Raw genomic sequence first — 20,942 nt, forward strand, 5'->3', positions numbered from 1 at the left:
TTTATCTTAGAAGTCCCCAACCCCCAGTCCATGGACCAGTACCGGGCCACAGCATGCTAGCAATTGGTCTGCACAAACAAGCAAAGCCCCATCTGTGGGATGCAGGTAGCACACAAAACCATGCACCCTCCTGTCTGTGGAAAAACATCTTTCCACAGAACCAGTCCCTGGTGCCCAAAAGGTTGGGGACCTCTGCTGTACCTTATATTAGACTAAGGAATAGAAAAAATTACATCAAGCAGAAGTGATATGTATTTCCCTATTTAGCATATCAGAAGACAAGTGTGGGTTCTTTTTACTTTGCCCCCCATTTTTTTAAAAAAAGCTTGTCAACTATGTTGTACAATCCTATTTACACTCTTAAAAACAATATATTGTACTGTATGAGGGATCCTTGGTGTTCTCTGAGTTGCTTCCTTATTCTAACTAGGAAACATCATCAGTGCTAGTAAGGACTGCTGTTTGCTGTGAGAATATAAAGTGATAGCAAACAGAATTCCTTACTAGCACTGATGATGTTACCTAGTTAGGGTAACATCTGCAAGAAAACAAGCAAGCTCAGAGAGCATCAAGGACAGTGGTGGGATTCAGCCAGTTCGCAGAACTGGTAGCTAATTCTGGGCCTGGGCAACAAAAAATTAGCTACCAGTTCTGCCAAAGTGGTGCAAACTGGTTGTTCACATATTTGAATCCCACCACTGTCCAAGGACCCCTCATTTCAACCCTGAGCTACAAATATTCTCCTTCATTAATATAGTGTATAGGTCTTGCGGCTAAAAGGAAGATACATGAAACTCCCGGTTCAATACATGACCTATCTAATGAACCAGTACCGTGTTTTCCCAAAAAATAAGACCTACCCCCAAAATAACCCCTAGCTTGATTTTTGGGGGTGGGCCTAATATAAGCCCTACTCCCAAAATAAGCCTGGGTGAGGTGTATGCCTAAAAATGGAGCTTACCATTGCAGCCAGGCCTCCCATGGATCGACACATGCCTTGCTGGCCCACTTCTTCCATGGCCAAAGGAGCAGCTTCATTCTGCAGCTGAGAATGGAGCTCTGGACTGCATTTTGCAGTTAGAAGCCTTTCTGGAAGGCTTCTGCAGCCAAGAACCAAGCTATGGATTCAATGAAGCTACTCCTTCCACCCCAGAAGAAGTGGGCCAGCTGTGCAGGGCTTTTGGTGCTGCCACCACGAGGCGAGTGGAAAAGACATCCCACAAATATAAGATCTGGTGCTTCTTTTGGAGGCAAAAAAATAATAAGAAGAATGGGTCTTATTTTGGGGGAAACATGGTAGTAGGTCAAGGGAATAAAAGCATAAGCATAGTTTTGCAAACTAAGGTAAGGAATCCAAATTTTAGTTACAGTAAGTGAACTAGCAATATTGATCCAAGTTCAGGAGTGCAAACAAGACTTTGGCAAGGTAGGTTAACGGGGAGATTCCCTCCTTGCCCCAGTTTTTTCTCTAGTTTTCCCCCCTCTTTTTTCTTATCTCTTTTTAGCTCAGGCTAGACATCCAGCGATAGACCTTCTAGAACCTCACAACCAGAGTGAGCAAACAGGAAGTAATTGCAAGGAGATTTAGTTAGGGGAGTTGGCAGAGAAGGTCCCAAACAGCATGAATAGCAAGAGAAAAATCATTACAGCAAAGTGTATACAATATTTGTCTTTCTATCTGAAGAGGACCCAAATACCACCTGCTCCAAGAACAAGCTGATTTTCTCTTGGGAAGAGAAAGTTGCTACTGTAAAATGCATTAGGGAAGAAAAAAAATCCTGATTAGGACTGTTCAAGTTCTCTGAAAAAGACAAAAAAAGTGAGGAGATTATCAAGAAGCCCAGGGGAAAGTATCTGCAGAGACAAACATGTGAAAAATATGTTCCAGAAACCCTGCCTCTCTCATCAGGAAGGCATTACATTAGAAAAAAAAGTGAGAGGGTGACAATGACCAGAACTGAATATGAAGTCAAGAACTATGCCAAAAAAAAAAACCAAAGTGGAAGGAAGAAGAATAGGGACATTACAGGCCATTATAGGACAGTACAACAAATATGTGAATAGATAATAGACAGAACCACTGATGTTTTTAAACTAGTGCTAAATGTATTGGAAACAAACAGGGGGAGCATGTATTCCTAATTAAGGAAGACAAATAGTATGTAATACATATTATTAAACATGGTAAAGCTTGAGTTTCTAATATATGTTGTCTTTTCTAAGAAGAGAAATTGAGTCCTGGTCATCATTCTGTTATTGAAAAAATGAGACAATGCACCTTAGCACATACAATGAAACAGTGAGAACCTACAGTATCTAGTTTAAAGGAACCATTCCAGGGTCATAAGAGTTACATCCTGGGATCAAAGGAACTACAGTAATCTTAGAACTCAGTAATATCTAATAATGCCTGAATGACTTAGAAAGATGCAAAAGACTGAAGAATAGTAAATGTCAACACAATCTTCAGAAAGGGGAAAAGGAAACTGCAACCCTATTTTCTTGAAGACTACATGATAGAAGGTCTTTAACAGATTGCCTAAAAGAAAGTTTGTGAGTATGCATACAATTAACAGGATCCAGTGTGGTTTTAACTTTAACAAATCATGCTAGAAAAATTTTATCTCCTTTGATAGAATCACTAACTTTGTACATCATGGGGATGGCATAGATATAACGTACCTGGACCTTAACAAAGACTTCAACAAAGTGCCTCATTACATTTCCTTTTTGTCCCCAAGGGAGAATGTAAAATGATTTAATGCAGATTTCACACTTTCTACAATTGAACTGGTTGAATTGGCTTCTAACAAAATTTAACAGATTATCATCCACAAAATAGGAAAAGGTAACCGAAACCATTATGTACAGTAGTTTGTCTTGATATGTTCATACAACATTTTCTGAGCAAAAGTGCAGTGTGACTAGACCAATAGAACTTGAACCTTTCCTTGCAGCTGAATGCTTTATTTCATCAGGAAATGTGAGTTCATTTGACCCTTTCTGTAACTAAATAAAAGGTTTTTTGGAATGTGCTTTTGGCTGGAAATACAAATAACTAATTAAGATAAAATGATTCAGAGGAGTAGTGCAGGTATAAATTCTCCAGTCGCCTTTGAAACCAATCCTCAAAAAAAGAAACTTCAGAATATTCATGGCAGTTTCTGAGCTGCCTGTATTTTACAGAAATGTAGAAGAAAAGGTTGTGGTGTTGATTGAAGAAAGAAATACTAGGTTGTAAGGTGATTATTACTTGTCCTTCAAGTTTAAAAAAATAAAATAAAAATCCACTGAACCCTGAAACTCCTATTATTTTTTTCCATTCAGTTAGAAATTCACCACTCTGCTTTTTAAACTCACACTGCTGTTGCAATCAACTTACTGGTGTAACCCCCAAATCAGATTATTAGTTTTATCTATTTCAAACTTTTTTAGCTCTAACACCAATAGTAGCTGTGACTTCATTTAAAGGTTAAAACAGTATCTTGTGATGAATAAATGGGCCTTTTAGTCTACTAGTGATAATTCAATATGATAACACTTTTTTGTTTTTAAAACTTTCAGATTAAATAATGCTTGTTTAATTCTCTTGGCTAGAGTATGACATTGTATTTATTTATTGATAAGGTGACCAATGCTCATAAATGCCCTGTGTGGTTCAGCCGTGTCTCCATTGGACCATAGAATCCATGCCTTTTCTTGTTCCAATTAAATCTTTTTTTTTTCAAATTGGGAAGTGTGGTCTGCTAGGGAGATTTAGAATCATGGAAAGAAATAGAAAACAACACTTAAGAATGTTTCCAAGAGAATAGGTCCCAAAGTGTTTTTTTAAAAATTCTCAAAAAAATTAAAAACAAACCAGAAGCTTTTTCTGCAGCAAAAAAAAAATGCTTTCAGAAATTGCAAAGCAATGTACATTTTATTTATTTATTCCAGGGGTCCTCAACCTTGGCAACTTTAAGACTTGTGGACTTCAACTTTAAGACTTGTGGACTTCAACTCAGCAAAGCTGGTTGAAGAATTCTGGGACTTGAAGTTCATAAGTCTTAAAGTTGCCAAGGTTGAGGGCCCCTGATTTATTCAATGTATATGCCACCCATCTCACTATCAAGTGAGTCTGGGCTAATACATACAATATTAACTTAACATCTAAAAAAACAATACAAGTTTACTTCTTGAAACTAGTTTGTAGACATTGGGCTTCATATCAAGAGCTAAGGAATTGGCTTTGAAGAAGAGAGGAGAGGAAAAAAGGAAAGAAAAGCTGGAAATTGTAGGGATAGCTTACAGCCAAGTGGCCAGTAAATCTGTGATCCAATTCAGTTCATGCAACTTCTTCATTCCAGATTCTGTAATGTGTATAATATCAAGTATTTTCATGCAAGTCTACTTTAAGATACAGAATTCAAGACTGCAATTTCTTAAGTTTTAAAAAGTGCCTTTGTTTACCTCTCAGTTAAAGATATGCCTCTCAGTTTTCAGATGCCTAGGTGTGACAGCTAAAACAATTTATACAATTTATCCTGGGGGGTTTTTTAAAGAAAAAAGAAAAAGAAAAAATCTTCCTGAGCAATTACCATCAAGGAAACAATCAGCTAGTAGCCTATATAGAAACAGAAAAAAGACAACTTTTACTTGATTTAGCAGAACATCATGGCTCATAACAATCATGTATATTTTGCTTTTAGTGAAAAGGCCACTGAAAGGACTGATTTTTCTGACTCCACTCAGTCTATTGTTTTAATTTTAATTTGATATGCTATTTAAAAAGATAAGTTTAGCACTATCAACCATCTATGATAATATTTCCATAAGTAACTTTAGGATAATCAGAGCAAATTGTCTCTAATATCAATGGTTAATGAAATGAAATGTTGATTCAGCTAAACTGAATAAAGAGCAGCACCGGACCATTTAGATAATTTCCAAAGCATTTTCTTTTGTATTCATCCTCTTCTATTACAATGTTTCTTGTATTTAATTGGTCATGGACCACCAAAATATGTAGGGCAGTTTTCTTTTTTACTTTGGCATCCCTGTGTGATTATCATAGCCTCATTGTGCTTTACAGACCTTGGCATGAAGAAAGTTACAGGAAAGCGAAGGAAGCCTTTATACTTTACTGCTTCCACCCATGTACATTATCCTAAATTACAGCAAGATAGCCTCAGGAAAAGCTGAAAGAGAGAAGCTAAAAATATCAGATGACACTTTAGTCTACGTAACATACCTCTTCCCCCAAATTAAATTATTTTCACTGAGACTGTTAGGTTATTTCAAGAGGCTTTAATACCTAGCATAGACATGATATTAAAGAAAGCATTTTGTTAAAGTCACTATTCATCTTCAGTAATGGCCTTAGCCTATGATTCCTTTTCAGGTGGATGCACTATTCATCTTGTGATAAGTGAGCTGCCTTGGACCTGCTGGGACAAGCAAAACCACTAGATTTAAAATATGGGTAGGGAAGAAATAATAAAAATAAAATTGAACTGGGAACCTACCAGAACCACTTTTCAAAGCTATAAACATTTTAGGTAAATAAATACTCTTTGAATTTCTATGACAAAGTTTTGAGTAACAGTATAACTGTCATGGTGCAGTGGTTATAACGCAGTATTGCAGGCTAATTCTACTGACTGTCAGCAGTTCAATCCTGACAGGCTCAAGGTTGACTCAGCCTTCCATTCTTCCAAGGTTGGTAAAATGAGGGACCAGATTGTTAGGGCAATATGCTGAGTGTGTAAATCACTTATAGTGAGCTATAAAGCACTGTGAAGTGGTATATAAATCTACATACTGTTGCTATTCTATAACATCTTTATATTAGCATAGTGTAAGCCTAGTGCCATTGGTGGACAGCCATTGCTTTGTTATCTCTTCAACTTTGTTGCTTCTAGTCTGATCTCATGTAGGGCTGGTTTTGATGATAAATGCTCATAGATGAAAAATGGGACCCTTTCTCACCTGTTTGTCTGCAAATGATGAATGTCTATTACGATTAAAAATGGAGAGGAAAGTGAAAATAACAGTTAGGATCTCCTGCTGAAATGACCAGGTTGAACATCATAGTGAAGAGAAACATACAGAAGAATTTGACCTTAATATCACAGTAATTTTAGTATTAGTGATAGCATTGCAAACTGTCCCATTTCAAGTTTATTTTTCAGCAGCTGTTTTGCACAAATTGGTCAGATGACTATTTCTGGTCACAAGAAAGCAAGAGAATGCAGACAATGACATCCTGTAATAGACATCTCCTTGGTTAAAGGTTAGTAACACAGTCTTAAAAGGTTATTCCTTGTCATACTGCTGATTTATATCTGGCCTCGTCAATGGTATGTGCACTACATGTGTGTATGTGTGTATTTATTCAAGATTTTATTCATTTCAAGTTAACAATCTGACATGTGACCACAAATCAATTTACTCTGCTTGAAATTCAGTATCGGGGAAAAAAGAAACAGAATCAGTCATTGACTACAATGGGGAATGCCTGTGGCTGCTTCAGCTTGGAGTAAAATGGGCCAAAACAGTAGAAATGGCAGCCCCTTTAAAATACATTAACCATGGTGAAGTTTTAATCAGAAACTTTCAAGAGTTTTGCTACAATAGATTTCCCCCTGTACCTCATTTAAGGTAAAGATAGCAGGGATGAAGAAAGGACAGTACAGCAGCTTTCAAATTATATGGCAAAAAATCTAAGTTACAGAAATGACCTACTTCAACATAAAAAGAAAAACTTTCAAAAGCTATGTTAAAAATATGTCTTACTTTTCCACTTGCTTTTTTGCAGTACCAGGCTTTACCCAATGTGAAGAAGGTTCATTTTGAGGTGATCTCTGATCACTGGATTTCATGGGGACCCAGGAAAGTTGGTGTAATTAGTTGGCCCTTCCTGGGAAAGAAGACCTTAACATGGGCTTTGAGGAAATATCAGAGTGTGCAAGACATATTAGCAAAGCTTAATATTTTCTGGATATGACTTAATCATATCAGGATTGTAGCTTACTTGCATGCTCTCATCTTGCATGCAATTTAGCAGAGGTAGCAGAAAGAATTGGCACAACAAAAAGTACACATTGGATCTGGCTTTTGTCTCACAGCAGTGGTAGCATGAACTGGTTTTGGAGAATACTGACACTTGTGCCTTGTCACATCAGTCTGATGCAGGGAGGCTGTGTCTATTAAGCTATCTGATGGACCAAACTAGTTCTCAGAGGATGTTTGGGAAGTGTATGTAAGTAAGTAAGTGTGTGTGTGTGTGTGTGTGTGTGTGTGTGTGTGTGTGCATGTGTGTGTGGTCTAATCAGCTTTTAAGCTGACTATGACTAATGACCCCTTCATGGATTACTACCTTGTCGTGGTAAAGGGGCTTGAGTAATTCAATGAGGCTATGAGCTATGCCGTGCAGGGCCACCCAAGACAGAAAGGTCATAACAGAGAGTTCTGACAAAACGTGATCCACTGGAGAAGGAAATGGCAACCCACTCCAGTATCTTTGCCATGAAAACCCTATGGACAGTACCAAAAGGCAAAACGATATGACGCTAGAAGATGAGCCCCTCAGGTCGGAAGGTGTCCAATATGCTACTGGGGAAGAGCAGAGGGCTAGTACTAGTAGTGCCAGAAAGAATGAAGCAACTGGGCCAAAGCCAAAAGGACGCTCAGCTGTGGATGTGTCTGGTGGTGAAAGGAAAGTCCGATGCTGTAAAGATTTTTTCTCCATAGGAACCCGGAATGTAAAATCTATGAATCAAGGAAAGCTGGACGTGGTCAAAAAAGAGGTGACAAGACTAAACATCGACATCTTAGGTATCAGCGAACTAAAATGGACAGGAATGGGTGAATTTAATTCAGATGACCATCAGGTATACTACTGCAGGCAAGAATCCCTCAGAAGAAATGGAGTAGCCTTCATAGTCAATAAAAGAGTAGGAAAAGCAATACTGGGATACAATCCCCAAAATGACAGAATGATCTCAGTTTGAATCCAAGGAAAACCATTCAATATTTATTTATTTATTTATTTATTTATTTAATTTATATACCGCCCTTCTCTCAAGAGACTCAGGGCGGTTAACAGGGCAATACGTAAAAGACAAATACAAAAGTTAAAATTATTAAAACATGATTAAACAATGCCCATAGTACAAATAGTACAAATTTAAAATTAAAGTCATAATAACAAACCCACCCCATCCCATCAGGCCAGGCCCGCTTCCTTAAAGAGATGGGTTTTAAGGTCGCGCCGGAAGGAGCGGAGGTCGGGCGCCATCCGGAGCTCTACCGGAAGATGGTTCCATAAGTCCGGTGCACCCACAGAGAACGCTCTCCCCCTGGGGGCCACCAGTCGACAATATCACAGTAGTCCAAGTCTATGCCCAACCACCAGTGCTGAAGAGGATGAAATTGACTGGTTCTATGAAGCCCTACAGCATCTTATACAACTAACACCAAAAAATGATGTCCTTATCATCATGGGGGATTGGAATGCTAAAGTAGAAAGCCAAAAGATAACCGGAATAACAGGCAAGTTTGGCCTTGGAGTACAAAATGAAGCAGGGCACAGGCTGATAGAATTTTGTCAAGAGAATATGATGGTCATAGCAAACACTCTTTTCCAACAACCCAAGAGATGGCTCTACACATGGACATCACCAGACGGTCAACAGCCTATGATGTAGAAGCTCTATACAGTCAGTAAAAACAAGACAAGGAGCTGACTGTGGCTCAAACCAAGAGCTTCTCATTGCAAAGTTTAGGCTTAAACTGAAGAAAGTAGGGGAAAGCACTAGGCCACTCAGGTATGAATTAAATCATATCCCTGTTGAATATACAGTAGAGGTGACAAATAGATTTAAGGAATTAGATCTGATAGACAGAGTGCCTGAAGAACTATGGACAGAGGTTTGCAACATTGTACAACAGGTAGCAACCAAAACCATCCCAAAGAAAAAGAAATGCAAGAAAGCAAAATGGCTGTCTGAGGAAGCTTTGCAAATAGCTGAGGAAAAGAGGGAAGTGAAAGGCAAGGAAGAAAAAGAAAGATATGCCCAACTGAATGCAGAATTCCAGAGAATAGCTAGAAGAGATAAGAATGCCTTCTTAAATGAACAGTGTAAAGAAATAGAAGAAAACAATAGAATAGGGAGGACCAGAGATCTTTTCAAGAAAATTGGAGAGATGAAGGGAACGTTTCATGCAAAAATGGGCATGATAAAGGACCAAAATGGCAGGGACCTAACAGAGGCAGAAGAGATTAAGAAGAGGTGGCAAAATTACACAGAAGAAGTATACGAGAATGAGCTTAATGTCCCTGATAATCACAATGAGGTGGTCACTGACCTCGAGCCAGACATCCTAGAATGTGAAGTGAAGTGGGCCTTAGAAAAGCTGAGCAACAACAAAGCTAGTGGAGGTGACACTATTCCAGCTGAGCTATTCAAAATCTTAAAAGACGATGCAGTAAAAGTGCTACACTCAATTTGCCAGCAAATTTGGAAAACTCAACAGTGGCCACAGGATTGGAAAAGATCAGTTTACATTCCAATTCCAAAGAAAGGCAGTGCCAAAGAATGTACAAACTACCGCACCATTGCACTCATTTCTCATGCTAGTAAAGTTATGCTTAAAATCCTACAAGCTAGACTCCAGTAGTATGTGGACCGAGAACTACCAGAAGTACCGGCAGGATTTCGAAGAGGCAGAGGAACTAGAGATCAAATTGCCAACATATGTTGGATCATGGAGAAAGCTAGGGAGTTCCAGAAAAACATCTACTTCTGCTTCATTGACTATGATAAAACCTTTGATTTTGTGGATCATAACAAACTCTGGCAATTTCTTAAAGAGATGGGCATACCAGACCATCTTATTTGTCTCTTGAGAAACTTATATGTGGGCCAAGAAGCAACAGTGAGAATGGGACACGGAACCACTGATTGGTTCAAAATTGGGAAAGGAGTCCAGCAAGGCTGTATACTATCACCCTGCCTATTTAACTAATATACAGAGCACATCATGAGAAAGGCAGGGTTAGAGGAATCAAAAGTTGGAATTAAGATTGCCGGAAGAAATATCAACAACCTAAGATATGCAGATGGTACTACTCTAATGGCAAAGTGAAGAAGAACTAAAGAGCCTCTTGTTGCAGGTGAAGAAGGAGAGTGCAAAACTTGGCCTTTGAACTATGGTGCTGGAGAAGACTCCTGTGAGTCCCTTGGATTGCAAGGCGATCAAACAGGTCAGTCCTAGAGAAGATCAACCCTGACTGCTCTTTAGAAGGCCAGATCCTGAAGCTAAAACTCAAATACTTTGGCCACCTAATGAGAAGGAAGGACTCACTGGAGAAGAGCCTAATGCAGGGAAAGATTGAGGGCAAGAGAAGAAGGGGACGACAGAAAATGAGGTGGCTGGATGGAGTCACTGAAGCAGTAGGCGTGAGCTTAAATGGACTCCAGAAGATGGTAGAGGACAGGAAGGCCTAGAGGAACGTTGTCCATAGGGTTGCGATGAGTCGGACATGACTTCGCAGCTAACAACAACAATATGACTAATGAGGGGCATTCAACACACTTGTGGAAAACCTATGATGGACCAAGGTGCAGGAAATAAATCTGCCCTAGCCTTTCTTGACTTCTCAGTTTCTTTTAATACTATTAATCATTATAGTCTTCTGGATATACTTCAGGGGTAGAAATGAGAAGTGGTTCTCTTTCTTCCTATACTACTGGCTCAGATTGGAGGGAGAGGTTTTTGCTTCCTGTGTTGTTACAAGATGCAATAGGTAGTAGACATTTAGATGAAACCACTAGGAGAGGTCATCTGATAGCATGAGGTTAGGTATTATTATTATGCTAGTGATACTTAGCTGTACATCATATCCCATAGCCATCTTTCTAGTGGTATGATGGGGAGGCCCATGTTTAATCGTAACAAGACTGAAGTCAGTTTGGGGGCATACAGATAATAAAGATTTTCCATCCTTAGTTGGAACAGGGTAGGGAAGAAATAATAAAAATAAAATTGAACTGGGAACCTACCCCTTCAAAAGCAATACACAATCAGGGATCCTGTTTGAGGCACAAGTGTGCAAAGGTATGAGGTATGAGGGCTTTTGCACAAATCTATCCTGTGTGCCAGTGTTGCCTTTTTTTCTGTTGAAAGGTCCTGCTCAAGTTACTCATGATTTGGTAATCTCTTATTTGAATTACCAAATATTGATATGTACTCTATTTTGCACAAATCCAATAATTTTGAAGACTACTTGAAGCTACAGCTATTCCAGACCTTAGTACAGTCTTGTAACATCATTTCTGCAGAAGCTATACTGGTTAGCAGTAGGATTCAAATGCAGATGCAATTCAAAGTGTTGGTTGTCATCTACAAAGCTCTTCAAGGCCAGAATATTTAACATCAACCCATTTAACAATATCATATATTGAATGATAATATGTTTTATATCCCATTTATTGAACAGATCCATCTGGCAAGACACAGGAAACATGCTTTCTTTGTTACTTTGCTTCCCCATGAAAGAGCATTATCTCCAAGGCCTGGATGGCTCTGACTCTTCTGGCCTTTAGAAAATACCTGAAGATTTGTCTCTGACTTCGGACATTGAACTAGGATGCTGCTTGAGAGCAGTATGTGTGCAATGAATTTTGACCCTGATGTTACAGGTTTTTTGTATGTTCTTTTATGTCATATTTCTTTACTTTTAAAATTACTATTGCTTGTAGGTTAATGTTTTAACTGTGCAGAGTCTCTTGCAAGAAGGCAACCATATATATTTCCTGTAAATAAATAAAATTACTTTCCTGCTCATTCATATTAATAAAGGAGGGAGGATAAAAGGGGGACTTTGCTAGCACATTTAGAGGAAAAAGAACTGTATTCTGCTGCCCATTCTCACAATAATTTTCTATAGTCAATATCCTTCAGGGACACGCATTGAAATCATTTCCTTCCACATACGCTATGTAATGTTGCTGATCAGATAGATATATTTTCCCTTTAATTCTAATTCATGTTTGAATGCCGGCTAGATCTTATTGATAAGAACCCTGCACTAACAGTAACAATATAACTGTCAACATCCAGCTCAACAATTCAAATAAAATTCTAGGTTCATTCCATTTCCAAAAAACTTATTGTTTATTGAATATACTGCATGGTATTGTCAAAGCAAAACTAACTCTGAGGTTCCAACATCAAATCATAGACTTAAACAATAATTTTCACAGCCAAACCCCCAACGTCTTATGTAGTCCATATGAATGAGTTATTTTGCTTTGGGAACTCTCTGCTTGAAATCCACACCTGTTATGGTGTTTGTCAACTCTACAAATGAATTTGGCTGAAGCAAATTTCCCTTTATTTTTGGTTGCCACAGAATTGGGAGGGGTGGTAGCGAATGGTTTTTAGCTTAGTCAAAACAATAAATTGTTCTGTGGGAACCAAGGTCACTGTTGGTTGCATTTTGATGTGCTAAAGCTTCTGTTAGAAAGCCCTTGCAAGTAGTTAATTGGGTATTGTGATTTATGACATATTACTGGGATGGGAAGTTCAATTTGTAACATTGTAACCTTTGGGGAAAAAATCAGACTAATTTTAACACTAAGCTCTTTAAGGAAACCTTTCTGCCCTAGAGTTCTTTTTATCGTAACCATGACAGTGTCGTTGAAAAGGTTTCAGGCTTTCTCAGTCTTCAGCAGAATCATAGAAGTTTTCTTTCTCCATCTTACCCACGCAAAAGTAACACCTCTCCCCTTACTATAAAGGCAAATTGAAATGCAGAGGGACATAGCTGACAAAGTTTCATCCTTGACATTAACAGAGTTGGAAGGGAACTTGGAGGTCTTCCAGTCCAACCCCCTATTCCAATAGGAGACTCTATACCAGGGGTGTCAAACTCAATTTCATTGAGGGCCGCATCAGCATTGCGGTTGCCCTCAGGGGGCCGAGTGGGCGTGGCCTACTGGGTGGGCATGGCTAGAGTGCATATGGCCTACTGGGTGGGCGTGGCCAGCTCTACATCGTTCGCATCAAGGGTGCCTATGGGGGCCTGGGCAGGAGTGGGACAGATCTGAGGGTCTCTGGCAGGAGGAGGGTCTCTGGGCCAGGGCCAAGGCAGTGGGGGCCGTTCCCTCACTGTTTCCAGGATGGCTTCGGGGGCCGCATGAAACCACTTCGCGGGCCAGATCTGGCCCCCGGGCCTTGTGTTTGACATGTCTGCTCTATACCATTCCAGACAAATGGCTATCTAATCTCTTCTTAAAAACCTCCAGTGATGGTGCATCCACAACTTTTGGAGACATCATATCAGTAATTAATTGTTCTCAATGTCAGGAAATGTTTCCTTAATTCTAAATTGGATCTCTCTTTGATAAGTTTCCAACCATTACATCTTGTCCTGCCCTTCAAATGTGTTTTGGAGAATAGGTTGAATTCTTTCTGTAGCAACCCTTCAGATAAGATACACACTTTAATTCTACTATGACGTGTGGCTCAGATAACACATTTTGTAGCTAACAATGGGCTTTGCTACTCAGACAGCAGATTTAAATGTGATGGACTGACAAAGGATTGACTCAGCAGAATATCTAAATACAAAGTTAAAATCCAAAAACAAGTGATTCAGAGAAACAACGGCCAGAAGAAGTTACAATCCACAAACAGCAATGCTAAACAACACTGTACAATAAGGAGGAGAAAGGAAATGAAAGCTAATAATGCAGCTACTTCATTGTAGTGTTCTTTGTTAGAAGTGTGTACATCCCCTGCAGATACGTTTTGAACATGAGCTCATGCTAGACTATAGGCTTATCTGCACTGCCTGGTTGCCCTTCACCAGAACAGGCAAGCAATGGTTTCTGGAGGTGGAAACAGATATTTTTGTCCTGTGTTAATCCCCACTCACTTCCAAGTGACCTCAGGGCACAGTTCTCAGCTGTATGTCTAAAGTGTTAGATTGCCTTGCGCACTTCTGTCTATTTAGACTAGAATATTCCAGTTTGTTGCTCAGCAACATATTTGCTACTTTCCAGGGAAAAACTGTCCCTTTAACAAATCATTGCTTGCTTACTATTAGTCCTAGTCCTTCTTAGATCTTTGCTTTACTTGGACTGTTGCACTAGAACTATCAGTACATTGTTCTTTAAATCCATTATTGCTGGTTCAAAATCTAGGAAAAAATGTCTTGGAAAATCATTATTTTTCCTGCCACATTTCATCTTCTTCCTGTGTGTTTTATTATTATTTTAATAACTGCAATTCTATGGAGAGAGAAACTTAATTATTTGCAGTCCAGATATCAGTGCAGCCAGAAAAAGTTTGAATGGTTTCTTTGTATCTTTATTTTGAAATTGCTGGTGATTTGGGGTGGAGGGGCATGTCATAGAGGTAATAATAATAATAATAATAATAATAATAATAATAATAATAATAATAATAATAATAATAATAATAATAATAATAATAATAATAATAATAATTTGGAAGGGACCTTGGAGGTCATCTAGTCCAACCCCCTGCTAAGGCAGGAAACCCTATACCATTTCAGACAAATGGCTGTCCAGTCTCTTCTTAAAAACTTCCAGTATTGGAGCATTCACCACTTCTGGAGGCAGATTGTTCCACTGATTAATTGTTCTAACTGTCAGGAAATTTCTCCTTAGTTCTAGGTTGCTTCTCTCCTTGACTAGTTTCCATCCATTGCTTCTTGTCCTGCTCTCAGGTGCTCTGGAGAACAGCCTGGCTCCCTCTTCTTTGTGGCAGCCCCTGAGATATTGGAACACTGCTATCATGTCACCCCTCACCCTTCTCTTCATTAAACTTGTTGTTGTTAGCTGCGAAGTCATGTCCGACCCATCGCGACCCTATGGACAATGTTCCTCCAGGCCTTCCTGTCCTCTACCATCTTCTGGAGTCCATTTAAGCTCACGCCTACTGCTTCAGTGACTCCATCCAGCCACCTCATTCTCTGTCGTCCCCTTCTTCTATTGCCCTCGATCTTTCCCAGCATTAGGCTTTTCTCCAGTGAGTCTTTCCTTCTCATTAGGTGGCCAAAGTATTTGAGTTTTAGCTTCAGGATCTGGCCTTCTAAAGAGCAGTCGGGATTGATCTCCTCTAGGACTGACTGGTTTGATCGCTTTGCAGTCCAAGGGACTCGCAGGAGTCTTCTCCAGCACCATAGTTCAAAGGCCTCAATTCTTTGGCGCTCAGCCTTTCTTATGGTCCAACTTTCACTGCCATACATTGCAACTGGGAAGACCATAGCCTTGACTATACGCACTTTTGTTGACAGGGTGATGTCTCTGCTTTTTAGTGTGCTGTCTAGATTTGCCATGGCTTTCCTCCCCAGGAGCAAGCGTCTTTTAATTTCTTGGCTACAGTCCCCATCTGCAGTGATCTTGGAGCCCAGGAAAATAAAATCTGTCACTACCTCCATTTCTTCCCCATCTATTTGCCAGGAATTGAGAGGGCCAGATGCCATGATCTTGGTTTTCTTAATGTTAAGTTTCAACCCAAGTTTTGCACTCTCCTTCTTCACCCGCAACAAGAGGCTCTTTAGTTCTTCTTCACTTTCTGCCATTAGAGTGGTATCATCTGCGTATCTTAGGTTGTTGATATTTCTTCCGGCATTCTTAATTCCAACTTTTGATTCATCTAGCCCTGCCTTTCTCATGATGTGCTCTGCATATAAGTTAAATAGGCAGGGCGACAGTATACAGCCTTGCCGGACTCCTTTCCCAATTTTGAACCAATCAGTGGTTCCGTGTCCAGTTCTCACTGTTGCTTCTTGACCCGCATATAGGTTTCTCAAGAGACAAATAAGATGGTCTGGTACTCCCATCTCTTTAAGAACTTGCCACAGTTTGTTATGATCCACACAATCAAAGGCTTTAGCATAGTCAATGAAGCAGAAGTAGATGTTTTTCTGGAATTCCCTAGCTTTCTCCATGATCCAGCGTATGTTGGCAATTTGATCTCTAGTTCCTCTGCCTCTTCGAAATCCTGCCTGTACTTCTGGTAGTTCTCGATCCACATACTGCTGAAGTCTAGCTTGTAGGATTTTAAGCATGACTTTACTAGCATGAGAAATGAGTGCAATGGTGCGATAGTTTGAACATTCTTTGGCACTGCCTTTCTTTGGAATTGGAATGTAAACTGATCTTTTCCAATCCTGTGGCCACTGTTGAGTTTTCCAAATTTGCTGGCAAATTGAGTGTAGCACTTTTACTGCATTGTCTTTTAAGATTTTGAATAGCTCAGCTGGAATACTGTCACCTCCACTAGCTTTGTTGTTGCTCAGCTTTTCTAAGGCCCACTTCACTTCACTTTCTAGGATGTCTGGCTCGAGGTCAGTGACCACCTCATTGTGATTATCTGGGACGTTAAGCTCATTCTTGTATAGTTCTTCTGTGTAATTTTGCCACCTCTTCTTAATCTCTTCTGCCTCTGTTAGGTCCCTGCCATTTTGGTCCCTTATCATGCCCATTTTTGCATTAAACGTTCCCTTCATCTCTCCAATTTTCTTGAAAAGATCTCTGGTCCTCCCTATTCTATTGTTTTCTTCTATTTCTTTGCACTGTTCATTTAAGAAGGCATTCTTATCTCTTCTAGCTATTCTCTGGAATTCTGCATTCAATTGGGAATATCTATGTTTTTCTCCCTTGCCTTTCGCTTCCCTCCTTTCCTCAGCTATTTGCAAAGCTTCCTCAGACAGCCATTTTGCTTTTTCCAGCAACCGTTCCCTATATGTTTTAGCCTCCAGTCCCCCAATCATCTGTACCCTTTCTAGAGTCTCGACATCTTTTTTACATCGTGGTGACCAAAACTGGATGCAGTATTCCAGGTGTGGCCTTACCAAGGCATTGTAAAGTGGTATTAGTACTTCATGTGATCTTGATTCTATGCCTCTGTTAATGCAGCCTAGCACTGTGTTGGCTTTTTTGGCAGCTGCAGCACACTGCTGGCTCATATTTACGTGATTGTCCACTAGGACTCTGAGATCCCTCTCACAGTTACTGCTATCGAGCAAGGTACCACCTATACTATACCTGTGCATTTGATTTTTCCTGCCTAAATGCAGAACCTTACTTTTTTCACAATTGAATTTCATTTTGTTAGATAGTGACCAGTGTTCAAGTCTGGTTTTTACCTTCTTCCAACAGTGGTATTTCACTAAGTTAGAGACTACACATACTCAGTGCCAAAATATCCAACCAGCAGCTATAGTTCACAGAATGCTGTGTTTTAAAGAACAGAACAAGATGATGGAAAGTTGCAAGCAAGTTATTCAGATACTTTTATTGATGACCCAGCTGGCCAAGATTCATTTAGTATGTGATTAACTCAGAATTGGTATATGCTAATTCCAAGGAGTCCAGCCTGTACTGTTTAGCTCACTGGACCAGAATAGCAACATTGCTCTACTGGTGTTAGATCATCCATTTAGCTTCGATTCACTAAAGTGGATGCACTAAAGAAGCTGTGTTTCATGTGGTGAACATAACTTCTAACTTAATCTTTTTTTTATTTCCTCTGATTCTATATTAGATATCATCCTGGCTAGACTGGCACAACATTCTTCTTAGCTAAATAAGTTAAAGTTCTAGTGGTTACCTTCACATAACATGTTAAACTTGATTAGTTTTTAACTTTGAAATGCTTTGGTTTTTGGTTGCTTTTCATATTTCAGCATACTTCGCAAATGTATAGAAATGGGTTAATCCAGTAACTAGCCAGTTGTTTTGCCAAGTGTCAGGGCAGTGATCAAGTGCCCAGGCAATTGGTTCTTTTGGATCCAGAAACAAAGTACACCAATAAATAAAGAGATTTTAAGTACAACAGCAGTAGTGTTGTATGATATGTAATCATCTTTCTTATATCCTTTACAGTTTTCTAAACTGAGTCATAGAGTTCTGTAATTTATTCTCTCTGTTAGTTTATGTCACCATGCTATTATTAGGTGTTGTCCACAGCTCAGGAAATTTACCACTTTTGTAGTGCCTAGATGTCCTAAGTCTAAAGAAGTAACTTTTATTATTTCACAATTCTTTTAGCCAGTAGCACAGGACTGTAAATTAATACAGCTCCTCAGAGAGGTGCAGAGGAGATTTCAACCATCTAACTTTATCTCTATTTCTTTGGCACAACTGTGTTTGTTTCTTTTTTAATTTGGCAGCAGTGAGACTGAATGCTACTGAGATGAGAGGTGAGTCATCCACATCACACCTTTTTCCAGATAATTAGCTGCAGCATCAAAGGTTGACTCTACAGGGATCTTCAGGTAACCATGCAGATTGGGATACCTGCAGGTATTTTTACCCCATGTCCTGATATGAAATTTCTGCTCTCACCCTAGCTGTAATTATTTTCTCAAGTTTTCAAAAGCTGTCCTGAAGAACCACAATTTGTGTGTGTGTGTGTATACACACACACACATACACATACATGTGTATGTATGTGTATATACATATACACATACACACACACACACACACACACACACACACACACACACACACACACATATATATATATATATATATATATATATATATATATATATATATATATATATATATATATTTACAGTATATGTGTATGTGTGTGTGTGTGTGTGTGTATTAGGGATGCGGTGGCTCAGTGGGTTAGGATGCTGAGCTTCTCGATCAGAAGCACCTGTTACTCGTCCCAGCTTCTGCCAACCTAGCAGTTCGAAAGCACGTAAAAATGCAAGTAGAAAAATAGGGACCACTACAGTGGGAAGGTAACAGCGTTCCGTGAGCCTTTGGCATCTAGTCATGCTGGCCACATGACCATGGAGACATCCTCGGACAAGCGCTGGCTCTTCAGCTTTGAAACGGAGATGAGTACCGGCCCCTAGAGTTGGAAATGACTAGCACGCATGTGCGATATATATATAAAATACATGCTCTAAAATGCTGTGTTTCAACAGTTACTTGCTTGATAGCATTTTGGGGGGGAGGAGGGAATGCTATTCTGAAGGATTTTTTTTCTTTCTTAACATCACTGCTCTGACAGCCACAGAAGCTGCTTGACAAGTTTGATAGCTCTATTTATGGTGCTGTGTTATCCTGTAACAGTCAGAATAGGATTTTTGCTAGACTGACTAGATAGCAATGAGAAAGACAGAAAGAATTCTTGGCATCTTTCTTGTTTCTCTCAGACCAAAGACATTAAATAGGATAATTCTTACTGTATCTCAGATTTCCAGAACACACAAATATAAACTCCTAATCATTTTCTAGATCATATACATACCTTAGTGGTTTCTTTACCACTGAGGTATCATGGACCACCATGGTATTCAGATGGCAAATATATAAGAGACAAAAAAGCAAGTAGGAACCATGGTGGCTCAATGATTAGAATGCAGTATTGCAGGCTAACTCTGCCCACTGCCAAGAGTTTGATCCTTTTTTATTATTTGAAAATTTTGTGAGTTTATCATAATAAAATTATAAAGAAAATAAAAATAATGGAAAACAGGAAGGAAAAGGGAAAAGGAAAGAGTGTGAGGTTGAGGAAGGAAAGAAAGTTTCCTTCTGTTAATAAGCTGAACAAAGACACTCCATAGAGAAAAACATCTCTGGACATGTCAGTCATTGGCCATGTTCACAGGAAGTCTGCCAGCACTTTGATCCTGACCATTTTGACTCAGCTTGCATCCTTCTGAGGTTGGTAAACTGAAAAACCAGATTGTTGGGGGCAATATGCTGACATTTGTAAACTGTTCAGAGAGTGATGTAAAGCACTATGGAGCAGTATGTCCCAAAGATGCTTTTTCATGAGGTAACTATACTTTCTTCTTTTTCTTTGAAGACGTTTCGCTTCTCATCCATCTACAGCTTCTTGGATGAGAAGCGAAACATCTTAAAAAAAAAAACCAAGCAAGTCCAGTTGCCTCATGAAAAAGCATCTTTGGGACAACTATGATCTAAATGACTGAGAATCTCCATAGACCTATGAAGCAGTATATAAGTCTAAGTGCCATTGCTATTGCTATTGAAGTACACTAGCCAGAGGTTTAATTAAGAAGAAGTCATTAGACAGAGTCTGTCAGGAAGCATCAATATGGGGAGAATATCAAAAAGATATAGTGGTGGAACAGAAATTAATGGTAATATGCACTGCTTTGAAAATTAAATTCACTATAGACACAGTTATCCACAGGAACTAACAATTTCATCAGAATGAAAACACAAGATTTGGGGCCTTATTTTTTAAAAATTATATTAAACCTGTTTTAGGGTTTATTGTATTATTGTCACATCTTTCCATCTCAAAAGAGTGGGAAACCATTCTGTTACTTTCAGTAAAAGAAATAAGAGGGACTTCAGAGGCCACAGAAAGGATTTGGGGCAACTTGCAGTGTTACAAATCTGAATTAAACAACCCTATTTATACTGCAGTTGCTTTGATTTGTTCAGAAAGAAGTAAGATGCTGATTAGTCCTTTGCGAGAGAAAAGGGCAGAAATCCAAATGTGACCATAATCCTGTGGGAAAATAGCTAAGCAAACCATCACTTGCCATGTGCTATTCCGCTTTATAAAATACTACAGCAACTGGAACATTAGGTTAACTTCAAAGAATAAACAGAGAAAGAGGAATAATGATGCTAAAGTGCTAATATCATGATACATTAAATGGTTTCAAAAGTCACATACAGAAAAATAATGAAGACTTGCTTCATAGTTGTTGCAGATATTATTTCAATTTGGCTAGTCTTAAAATGGCTCGGCCAAAATTAGCAGCAATGATTTACTGTACTCTCAGCATTTTAGTGCTCTTTGCATATGAAATAACTTTAGCACCAGACACAAATATCTGATATAAACCACAATGGTATAGAGTACATCATTATGACACCATGTAGATATTGTTATTTGTGTAATGATGCCATTTG

Source organism: Vipera ursinii, assembly GCF_947247035.1.
Source record: "Vipera ursinii genome assembly, chromosome: 5".
Classification (NCBI taxonomy): domain Eukaryota; kingdom Metazoa; phylum Chordata; class Lepidosauria; order Squamata; family Viperidae; genus Vipera; species Vipera ursinii.